Source organism: Pantherophis guttatus, chromosome 5 (genome assembly GCF_059756535.1).
Source record: "Pantherophis guttatus breed Tessera chromosome 5, ASM5975653v1, whole genome shotgun sequence".
In the NCBI taxonomy this organism is placed as follows: Eukaryota; Metazoa; Chordata; class Lepidosauria; order Squamata; family Colubridae; genus Pantherophis; species Pantherophis guttatus.
The window spans coordinates 87962773-87975087 of NC_142067.1; positions in this window are offsets into that span (position 1 = coordinate 87962773).

The window sequence follows — 12315 nt, forward strand, 5'->3', positions numbered from 1 at the left end:
CCACTCGGTGATGTCCTTATCCATTAGGGGCCACCACATGTAGCTCCTAGCTAACCCCTTCATCCTTACGATCTTGGAGTGCCCCTCATGCAACAGATTCAACACATTTTCCCTTAGGCACAAGGGAACAATGACCCGATTGCCCCACAATAGACAACCCCCTTGCATTATCAGCTCATCTCTTTTGTTAGCGAAGTGTTTGAATTCCCCACCCTCAGTCTTTTCTGGACACCCCCTCATGACCCAACTCATGTCGTTTCGAATCACGTGAACTTTGATTGAAGCCCTCGCCACCTCTGCTGAAGTGATGGGTCCCGAGTCCAAGACGTCAATCAGCAGGACTGGGACTCCGGGTGCGGGGTCTTCTATCTTGCCCGATAATGGGTAACGGCTGAGGGCGTCAGCGTTGCCCATGCTCACCCCTGGTCGATGTACCAGGCGATATGAGTATGCTGCCAGGAAGATGGCCTAGCGTGTCATCCTGGAAGATAGGGCTGCCAGGGTGGGTCGATCCCCTGCTATGAGACCCAGAAGGGGGCGATGGTCCGTGACGAGGTCGAAGTCTCTGCTGAACATGTACTTGTGGAACTTCTTGACTCTGGAGATGGCTGCAAGGGCCTCCTTGTCAAGTTGACTGTAGTTCCTTTCGGCACTTGAAAGAGTCCGGGAGTAGTAGGTGATGGGTGCCTCTAGACGTTTGGAAGTCTATGGCTCAGGACGGCCCCCATGCCGAATGGGGATGCATCACAGACTAGAACAAGGGGAAGCGTAGAATTGTACTCGATTAGAAAACTCTCGGCTGACAGGAGTTTCTTTACAACAGCAAACGTGATAGCCTCAGCCTTCCCCCAAACCCATGTGGACTTTTTGGCCAACAGTCTGTGCAGGGACTCCGCTACTGTTGCCTTGTCCTTTAGGAAAATCGCGTAGAAGTTCAACAGTCCCAGGAATGCTTGTAGTTCTGCCTTGTCTTTGGAGGTGGGGGTCTCTTGGATCGCCCTAATCTTGCTCTTGGTGGGTTGTATGCCGGTTCCGTCTACCCGATACCCCAAGAATTCCACAGAGGGGATTGCAATCATGCACTTGTTGCGTTTGATCCTGAGTCCTGCACTTCTGAACTTCCCTAGAACTTGTCTAAGTCTCTCCCCTAGCTGTTGTTCATCCTCTGCAGTGACGAGCACATCATCAAAGTACAGAGCCACCCCGGGGATCCCCTGTAACAGTCGCTCCATGGTGCTCTGGAACAGTCCGGGAGCTATGCTGACTCCGAATTGAAGTCTGGTACACTTGAAGGCACCTCTGTGTGTAACTATAGTCTGGCCTCTGCGGTAGCATCATCTACAGGCAACTGCTGATACGTCTGCGCAAGATCGAGTTTAGCGAAGGTCTTGCCGGGCCCTAGGGAATGCAGTAGATGGTGTACGATCAGAACTGGGTAAGCGCTCTGTTGGAGAGCCTTATTGATCATACACTTATAATCCACACAGATGCGCACAGACCCATCAGGCTTAATGGGAGTCACTATTGGAGTCTCCCACCGGGCATGATTAACTGGCACTAGCACCCCCTGCTTAATCAATTTGTCCAGTTCAACATTGATCTTGGGCTTTAGGGTGAATGATACCCTCCTGGGTTTCAACCGGATGGGGGCAATATTGGGGTCAAGGTTGAACGAAATAGGGGTCCCCACATACTTGCCGAGCCGCTCGTCGAACACGTCCTGGAACTCCTGCATCAGGTCGTCCTTCAGGGTGCTTCACACGTTGCGGACTCTGGTGAATCCCATGCCCAGGGCTCTGAACCAGTCCATGCCCAGGAGGCTTGGGAGCTTTCCACTGACCAAGGTGAGGGGAAGCTTCTCCTAGAATTCCCCGTACTCCACCTGGAACTCGCCAATTCCTTCCATGGGGATGCGGTTCCCCTGGTAATCACGCAGTCCGAGCCGCTGGTGCCGTAGGTGCCGTTTCTGGATGCTAAGGACGGCCTTCTGTAGCTTGTCCCAGGACGTAATGGTTATTGGGGATCCGGTGTCGATCTCCATTACACACTCATGCCTCTTGATTCCGACCGTCGTGTAAGTCTTCTCCCTGGGGGATGTGCAGGTCCGGCCGATTTGAATGGTGCAGGCTTCGAGGTCCTCGGATTTTGTGCCCTTCCTGTGGCCACCCTTCTGATTGGTCTTTTTCTGCTGCACCATCTCTGATTGGCTAGCGCTGCTCCGTGGCTTGTAGTTGGGAGTCTGCTTGGATCTGCAGACTCTAGCGATGTGACCCTTCCGATCGCATTGCCAGCAAATGGTGTCTTGGAACTTGCAGGTCTGGCGTGGATGGGGTCCCCCACAGCTGGCACAGGCGTCTCGGTGACCTGTGTCATCCCCTATAGTCTCTCGGCTGCTTTGGTAGAGGATTCTTGAGCCCTCGCCTCGTCTAGTTCAATGTTAGATTCGCCTTTGCGAGCAACCTCCTCTGCAAGCAAATATTTCTCACTCCGCAGATTAGTTGCTCTAGGAGCATCTCATCTAAAACTCGGTACTCGCACTGGTTTGCAACCTTGCGCAGGGCAGCGACATACTCACTGATCGATTGTCCCTTCTGCTGCATGCGTTGCCGGAACTCGTACCGCTGGACATATTTCAATGGCGTCAGGGCGTAGTGGTCCTTCAGCAGTGTCTGGAGTCTTTGCCATGAGATGGTGTGGACCGAGTTTGAGTCCGACAGGACTTCGGCCATGTCAAACATCTTGGGTCCACAATGGCTCAGGAACAGGGCTTTCTTTTGCACGTTGGGCAGCCCCTGTAGATCGCTGGCCACCAGGAAGCATTAGAAGTGGGATATGTAGGATCCCCACTTCTCTTCCTTTGGGTTGAAAGGCGCTGGCGGTAAGTAGGCAGACATTGTCGGTATATTCTCCAAGAACTCCGCTCGCTCGCCTGGCTGGATTTGGGTTTGCAGCTCTCTTGTCGGCTTGTGGCTTCAGCTCTTTCCGTGGCTTCTGGCCTCAAAATCCCACCTTCGTCGCCAATGTTATATTGGGTGAATGAGGACACAGCAAGCCAGGCAGTGAGTGACAACAGCTCTTTAATGTAGGGTGAGAACCCAGCGACTGACCTGGGGAAACAGCTCCTCTTATATACCTTGCAGCTGTGGTAGTCAGCCAATCAGCTGATGGCTAGTTAATTCAAACTTCCCGCCAAAACCTATATACATAACAATTTTTTTTTTTGGTAATTTCAGTTCCATTTAAGAATGATGATAAAGATTTTTGAAAAGTCATTTTTTTTTTACAGATCATAATCTAATTATTGCTATTTATTCATCTCTGAAGTACTTCCACAGTAATCTTCCACTGATTTTTTTTTTATGTCAGCAGTTTGAACAAGGAGTAATACTCTGGGTAATTCTTTGGGTGAAGGCACATTTATTTCATCTTATTACTATACTGCTATTTTTATTATCCCGAAGGTGCTTTTCCAACAGGCAACTGGACTTTATTAGGGTTTTTTATCCTTCAAAGAAGCTTCTTGGATGAGAAGCAAAATATTTTCAAGGAAAAAAAAAACTAAGAAAGTCCAGTTGCCTGTTGGAAAAGGCATAGTTGTCCCACCTTTGGGACAACTATGATCTGGATGATTGAGAATCTCCATAAACATATGACTTTCTTATTCTGATACCTGTTAGAAATAGCAGTACACAATACTAAGCCTGGGACAGAATCATAGCATTATAGAGTTGGAAGTGACCATGAGTTTTATCCCAGATCAACCTTCCATAATATTCAGGGAAATCAGTTAAACTATTGTACGGATAAATAAAATACCTCTCCTTATCTCTAAGGGTCACATCAGTAGTGGGTTGCTACTGGTTTGCCCCGGATCAGGTGAACCGGTAGCGGCGGTGGCCGGAGGCTCCACCCACCCACCTGGATGTGTCTGCACATGCGCAGAAGCATCACGCACGTGCGTGCGCATACACACACGAGCAAACCGGTAGCAAACTAAATTCAAACCCAGTACTGGGTCACATATAAGGAAACTAAGATAATAAACTACTTCACATTTACAATATTACAGGATAGAGAAGGGACAGTGTTTTAAGAGACTAAATAGGGAACAAAGTGTCTTTGTATATTAAAAATTATATTTTATATTAATTTATATTAATATGTAATCATATAAAGCAAAACATACATTAAACAGATCTTGAAATGGATGTGTTGTTTCATGCATGACATAATGGAAAATATACTCTATGCAGTTTAGGGTGGAGTCATCAGATTCTTGGACTTCACTGAGCTTACTGTTTTGTTTGGAGATGCTTCTTTATCAGACCAGGTAACATCATTAGTGTTATATACCATATTAGGAAGTAAGGAAGTGAGCTGCAGGCTCTACTCAGGTCCTCCAAATAGGTGGGAAAATACTTGAATCTCATTGGCTAAGCCGTCTGGCAGCCCTCTAAAAAAGAGGACACTGCCAGACAGGCAAGTTGTTGGGTTGTACTGGTCTACTATTAAAGAGCTGTTGTTACTGAAGAACTGTGTCCGTCTCTTCTATCACTGAATCTAACACTGGCGATGAAGGTGGGATCAGAAGAAGCAGGACAAGTAGACCAGAGTCCCAGCGGAGCAGAAGCGTAACTGGCACTGCCTGCTGCCTGCAGAATCATCTTCTGCCAGCATGGTGACCGGATATGCACCGCCTGCTCTGTTCAACCCAGTGCTCGACAATTGGGATTCCTATATGAATCGCTTCGAGTGCTTCATGGAGGCGAATGACCTCCTGGGTCTATCCGACAACCGTAAGAGAGCACTGCTCTTTAGCTACTGTGGAATGGACATGTTTGACACGGTGAAGGCACTCGTTCCTGGGTTACATGATCGACGGCTCAGGGATTCACCCAACCAAATCCAAAATTGCTGCCATTAGGGACGCGCCCACCCCACAAAATAAGCAGGAGCTGCAAGCCTTTCTAGGGTTGCTGAATTTTTACAGCATATTTTTACGGCATAAGGCCACTGTTGCCGAACCCTTACATAGGCAGCTGGGAAAGAAGGCTTCCTGTGTATGGGGCCAGGCCAAGGCGGCTGCTTTCACTGCTGTAAAGAACCTGCTGACTTCTGACAGCGTTTTGGTGCATTACAGTGACTCCTTGCCCCCTATTTTGACTTGTGATGCTTCACCTTTCGGGGTTGGGGCTGTCCTCAGCCAACAGTTTCCTAGGTGCACTGGTCACTGTTTCTCGCTGCCTACAGCTACTGGCATGTCCACCATCCTGGAAAGTCCCTGGGGCATGCAGATGCTCTTAGCCATTGCCCCCTGCCTGCCTTGGTTGAGGACCCTGCGCCAGTCTGCCAGGTCCTCCTGCTTGAGGACATTGCTGTGGGTCCTGTCACTGTGGCTGAAATTGCTCGATTTACTGCCAAGGACTCTGAACTATTGCAAATTTTGCATTATGTGTGGAGGGGCTGGCCCAGCAAGCCATTGTCGGAATCAGCACAGCCTTATTTTTCACGCTGAAATGAATTATCTGTGTTAAAAGGGTGCTTATTATGGGGGGAAAGGGTGGTCGTACCTGCCAAGCTAAGAAAGAAGGTGTTAGAAATTTTGCATGCTGGGCATCCTGGTATAGTCAGGATGAAAGCCCTGGCCAGGAGTTACGTCTGGTGGCCTAAAATGGATCATGCCATATCGGAATGGGTCGCTACCAATCGGAATCCCGATTGGCTCCACTTATTGCCCCTGTTGCCCCACCAAAAACTTGGGAGATCCCCCAGGTGCCTTGGGCCAGGGTGCACATTGACTTTGCGGGGCCAGGAAAGGGGTAAATGTTCTTAATTGTGGTAGACGCTTACTCTAAGTGGTTAGAGGTAATTCTAATGGCATCGACCACTGCCGAAACTGTAATTAAGGCACTTAGAAAGCTGTTCGCCACACATGGCCTCCCCAATGTACTAGTCTCAGATAACAGCCCACAATTGACAGCCGTCCCATTTGAAACATTTTTAGCCAACTTGGGCATCAGACGTGGTCTGGTGGCACCTTTTCATCCGGCCAGTAATGGGCAGGCCGAACAATTAGTGAGATTTACTAAGGAAGCCTTGGCTAGGCTCGGTCTGGGGGATTGGAAGGTCAGAATTGATAAATTCTTATTAGTGCAGCACATTACTCCGTGTGAAGCCATCAACAGAAGCCCCTTGGAACTCCTCATGGGAATGAGACTCCTATCACAATTGGATCGATTGCACCCAAATTACATTGCAGAGACATCTCCCAATTCAACTGGAAAAATCTGAAAATTCGAGATTGGGGACAAGGTTTATGCCCATAATTATGCCGGGGGGCAGGCTTTGGATTCCTGGCACAGTAATAGGAATATCTGGTCCTCAATCCTATCAAATTGAGTTAGAGGGCAGAAGGTTGTGGCGACGGCATGTGGACCAACTCCGAGGCTGACTTTCTAATTCACCACTCCGAACACCAGACCTACCTCAAACCGACCAGCGGCCAAGCCTTGACTGTACTAAACTGTTAAATCCAATGTCTAACACTAACTCAAACCCAATTGTGCAGCTTGAGGGTCCACCCACCTGTGGAACCAAGACTCCAGCGAAGATCTCCAGAGGGGTTGGACCTTCCAGTCCACGCCACACCCAAAGACATGTTCCAGGAGGTTCCATTGGCAGGTTTAGAGACAGCAACTAATCCACCTGCTCAGGCTGACGCCCAGGACCATACTGAGCTGTGCAGATCAACTAGGACTCACACTATCCCCGCCTACTTACGTGATTACGTTTGTAAATATGTAAATATGTAAATTTGTTCTAGGAAGGGAGGGATGTTATATACCATATAAGGAAGTAAGGAAGTGAGCTGCAGGCTCTACTCAGGTCCTCCAAATAGGTGGGAAAATACTTGAATCTCATTGGCTAAGCCGTCTGGCAGCCCTCTAGAAAAGAGGACACTGCCAGCAGGCAAGTTGTTGGGTTGCACTGGTCTACTATTAAAGAGTTGTTGTTACTGAAGAACTGTGTCCGTCTCTTTTATCACAATGGAATTTTCTGGCTATTTATATGGCTGGCTGACATGATGAGAAAGGTTAGGTCCATTTGTCCTATCAACAGTGATTGTTTTCTTTTCCTTGAATAGTTTGGAGATGAACTTATTTCAATGTATATGTTAATGGATGATTTATCTAAGTATCCTGGAATTTTCTTCCATTTTTTGGGATCTGGCTTCCTAGATGAAGCCAGGTAGACTGTTTTTCCTAACATTTAAATGAAATATAAGACACTGTAGCTTGTATCCATTATTTGTTCGTCCTAGTTTCTGTGTTGGTGGAAAACAGTTTCTGACTTTCTTCCCTTGCATGTTTTATGCATACGAATCCTGAACAAAGACATAGACTCAGCTCCTGCCATTTCATACTAATCCAAAAACCACGGTCTTTATTCCTAATGAATGTTTTCCCCTAGCTTAAAAAAAAAATCACTTCCATCATCAGACCCAAGAATGTTCCATTACCTCCATTTTTTCAGGCAATCAAGTGATGCAAAAGTTGAAAAGCTGGTATTTTCTTAGTAAGGATTTTATGGGTGAAAGTGATACTGTGTTCAATTAGAGACCCAGATGCTGGCAAAGATCTTGTAGAAATTGCTCACTACTGTTCAGTGTACAACAAACTCAAAACAATTTAACAATTAACAGCACAGTTAATCACCAGGGAAGCACAAGACACAAATGGGGCCAGGACGTTCTGCTAGGTGATCAATAATAATAATAATAAGAATAAGAATAATAAGAATAATAAGAATATATAATAATATAATATTTTTAAAAAGTTAGCTTTGAGGAAATTCAGGCCTCGGAGTTTAATTTCATTGGGGGTGTTACTTGGAACCCTGACAAATAAATTCTATTGATTTTTCTTTCTTTGTGAGGAACATCTTTGTTAATACAATGAAGTATAATCTTTGGAAGACAAAAGATTTGTCAAGAACTTTACCATATGCACTATTTATTTTTTTAAAAACCCATTCAAACAATGCTTAATAACTTATTAGGTGCCCAATTTTCCAGGGACTAGAAGGTAAATACTTATGGTGAAAGGTTATCAAGGAATCCAGGACTCTGGACTAGACAGAAAAATCAACAATGGCAAAGTGCTTCTACACTTTGCCAAGTAAATTGTACAAGTATGTCATTCATTTATTCTATTCAATTTAGAAACCACACAACTTAAACTGACTCTGGGAAGGTTCACTATGAATTGTGCTCTGTTGTAAGAGTCATTTAGCTTTTAATTAAAAGTACAATGCTTTATTTCTTTTTAATAATAAGTGAGTAAGATACCTTCTGACATAGGATATATCAAAAGAAAGTGCCTTTGGAGAACTGCAACCAGATATCAATTGTGATGTTTCAAGAACAGTGCAAAATATTTTTAGGCTTTGATAATAAATGTAATTTAAATTGGCTGATAAATAGTCCCTATAATTACATGGACACTGGATATATTTTTACTGCAGGACTTGTGAAGAATTGATGACCAGATTTCAAATTAATATAAAAATAATCTAAAGTTCACACATAAAAGTATGATTTCCTGTTGAGGATAAGAACCACCTTCTGTGAACTTCCTATTAACATATTCATATAGATGTTTATTTCATTATTCATAGTTCACTTGTTTTGCATTCATGAATTTATAATATGCTACTTTATATTCATGAATTGTAATTTGCTATTTCATCAATTCAAAGTTATGAATTGAAACTTGTTTACGTAGCTTGAATTAACTACGTAGGTGAATTAACTCTGTGTCATATCAAGTGCCACACTGGTGGAAACTGAATGTCTGCTTTGATTTTTGTCAAAGTTCTCAGAGCAAATTAAATGAAGTGAAACTGTCAAAGCAAATTAAAACAAGTAAAAGTTCTCAGAAGGTGCAAATACATGTAAGTATGATGAGTTTAAGGTCATGAAAAATTGATATATTTGAAGAAGTTATAAATGTTTCTCATTTAAAATAAAAGGACACATTCCATTTGACATATTTTGTTAAAAATAACATAAAAGTATATACACAAATACACACATGTATATATAAAGTAGGCAATGGAAAAACACTTCTGGTTTTCTGCAACATTGCCATGAAAAGTACATAGATGCTCTTCCAAAATCTCCAGAAGCTGAATGTCTATGGAGATTCTCAGTCATCCAGGTCATGATTGTCCCAAAGCTTTTTCAAGCGAAAACTGGACTTTCTGGTTTTTCTTTGAAGATATTTCACTTCTCATCCAAAAAGCTTCTTCAGCTCTGACTGGATGGTGGAGAATGGAAGGATTTTAGTTCTTTTTCTTTCCCATCTTTGCTAGTAAACAAGTCTTCAGCTCCGTGGTGTAGAGTTCTGATGACTCCCATTTTGTGCTCCAGTGGGTGGTGAGGATCAAACTGTAAATATTGATTTGTGTGTGGGGGATTTCTGTAAACTTCAGTGTTAAGGCTTCTGTCTTCCTTAATGTGTACTGCACATTCCAGGAAGGCTAGACTATTTTCCTTAACATCTTCCTGTGTGAAATTGATGTATTTGTCCATAGAGTTAATATGTTTGATGAATGCTTCCAATTCCTGTATTTGATCTTGACTCAAGTATCCTCCACACACCTATACCAGTGAGTGGGTGGAATTCCTGTGAAGGAGTCTAGGGCTTTGGTTTCTACCTCTTCCATGTAGAGATTGGCCACAATGGGGGACACTGTGAACCCATGGCACAGCCATGCTTTTGTCTGTAGAAACCTTCATTGCATTTAAAATAGGTAGTGGTCAGGCAGAAGTCCAGCATGGCACATTTGTGGTCTGGGCTGAGATTGGTTCTGTCACCTAAGATGCTGTTGTTTCTTCACTACCATGATAGCTTCAGTTTTTGGAATGCAGGTGAAGAGGGAAGTCACATCATAGGAAACCATGGTTTCCTGTGGGTCCAGTTTCAGTTTCCAAACCTTTCTGGTGAAGTCCTATGAATTGTTGAGGTGATGGGTGGTATTGCCAACTAGAGGAGCAAATAAGGCTGTTAAATGTTTTGCAAAGTTTTAGGTGACAGAGTTGATGCTGCTGACAATTGGTCTGATTGGAGTTGTCTATTTGTGGATTTTAGGGAGTCCATCTATACATGGGGTGGCTTCCCCAAGGTAAAGACGATAATATTATGGCTTGTCAATGGCATTGTCCTTCAGTAGGTGTTGCAAGAAATCAATTATCTTTTTTCTTATAACTGCTGGAGTGGTCTCTCTTCAGAGTTTCATATGTAGCAGTATCATTCAGAAGATCTTGGCCTTGCAGCTACAACATAGTCCTTTCATCAGTTCCAAGAAGGCTCCACACCCATTTGCACTACTCAGGTGGCCCTGATAACACAGATAAACCTTAATGACTTGCTAAAATAATGCAAATGACCAGCTGTCTGCAAGGAGTATAAATCTTTCCATTCCCCACCATCCAGTCAGAGCTGAAGAAGCTTCTCAGATGAAAAGAGAAACATTTTCAAAGAAAAACCAGAAAGTTCAATTGTCTCTTGAAAAAGCACCTTTGAGATTCCAGAAACTGAGCTCACCTTTCTTTTATGCAGCATGAAAAGTAGTTAAGTCACAACCTTCTAAGATGAGAATTTGGAAAATACATTCAGTATCTTGATATTTAAAACAAGAAAGAGAAACATAAGTTAGGATCAAGGACTTTACTTAAATTTCTAATCATGCTTTGGACAAGCGAGGATATTTCATAAATGAGAAGAGCTAGAACAAAATTCATTTCATTTGCAAATTAAGCTAATTAAAGTGAATTGCTCACTGTCATTTAATTGTTTTCTGTTATATCAGAATTACAGTTTAGTGATAAGATTTGGAAGGTTTTGGAAATTGCACCTAAAGGTTTTGGTAAGCAGTCAGGTAGTAAAGAATAATAAAGAATGCCCTCTCCACTGCTCAAAGTGAGAACAAACCAAGGATCATCATTGATATGAAAAGAATGGAAGTTTAGGTGAACTATTGCGAATAATGGTTAAGCAGTGGATTATTCTGTTAGAATAGTGGCAGGCTTTCCCTAACTGGAATTGGAGCTGGATGGCTATGGTTAACAATGATTTAATGGATTCCTGTGTGCTAAGATGAGGTCCAAGTAAATGATTCCTATTAATACATATAGGGGATGCTATGGCTCAGTGGCTAAAGAGGCTGGGCTTTTCAGATGGAAAGCACTGCACAGCAGGACAAGCTCTTGTTACTTGTCCCAACTCCTGTTCACCTGTTTGAAAGCATGCACATGCAAGTAGATAAATAGGTATCACTTTGGTGGGAAGGTAACAAGATTCCATTCACCTTGTCGTACAGTCAAGGCACATGACCATTAAAATGTCTTCAGACAACACTGACTCCCTTGGCTAAAAAATAGAGATGAATTCCATCCCCTAGAGTCAGACATAACTGGACCAGGGAAACCTTTACCTTTACTTTTAATACATATAATCTATAATTCTACAGTATAAAGTCTTCACAAGACATTTTAATATCTTTTTACACATGCAACTACTTGAGCAGGAGACTTACCAAGGGATCATCATTGTAGTCCAACTGGCTTTCCACTGGGCTGCCCACTGGGTCAGTCAGAGTTTTTTGGGGGATGGAGTGAATTTTATGACTTTTACTCCCTTCATGGCAGTTTCATGGGCTCACTGTTGTGATTTCACTGGTTTTTTGGCAGGACCTCAAGTTACCTTTTGGGTTGGGCATGCAGCTTAGCAGTTGGCAGTTCGGTGCCCCTCCTTCTCACACTCCATCATTGTGGAGGGTGATTATCCATTTAGCTGTGGCCCCTTGTAACACCATGGTCATGCACCACTTCTTAGCCTCTTTAGGGGCTATTTCGGGACCATATACTTGCATGTATGTCCAAACGTGTGCCAGGAAGAACCCCAATTGCTTGGCGTCTGTTAAACTTTGCTCCCAGGGCTGATGTTTTGCATCTTTTCTGCCTTCTGCAGCTGGTGCATCTTGGGCTGTAGGCCAGACTGTGAGGTGGTTGCAGTTGCTGGGGGTTTCATTGATGCTGCCATTGCAGGGGCAGAGGTAGTTGCCCCTGCCCTTACCATGGCTGAATAGGGCTGGTCAGCAGTATGTGGTGCCTGGGCTAGGACTTGTCCAACTTTGAGGCTACCAAAAGCGCCCTTCAGGAACTTTACAGCTTGCTCCAGCATCCAGCCCTTTTGCTCCAGCTCGCCTGCACTCAATTCTTCCTCCAGTTCCTCCAGCTCCTCTTGGGTCTCT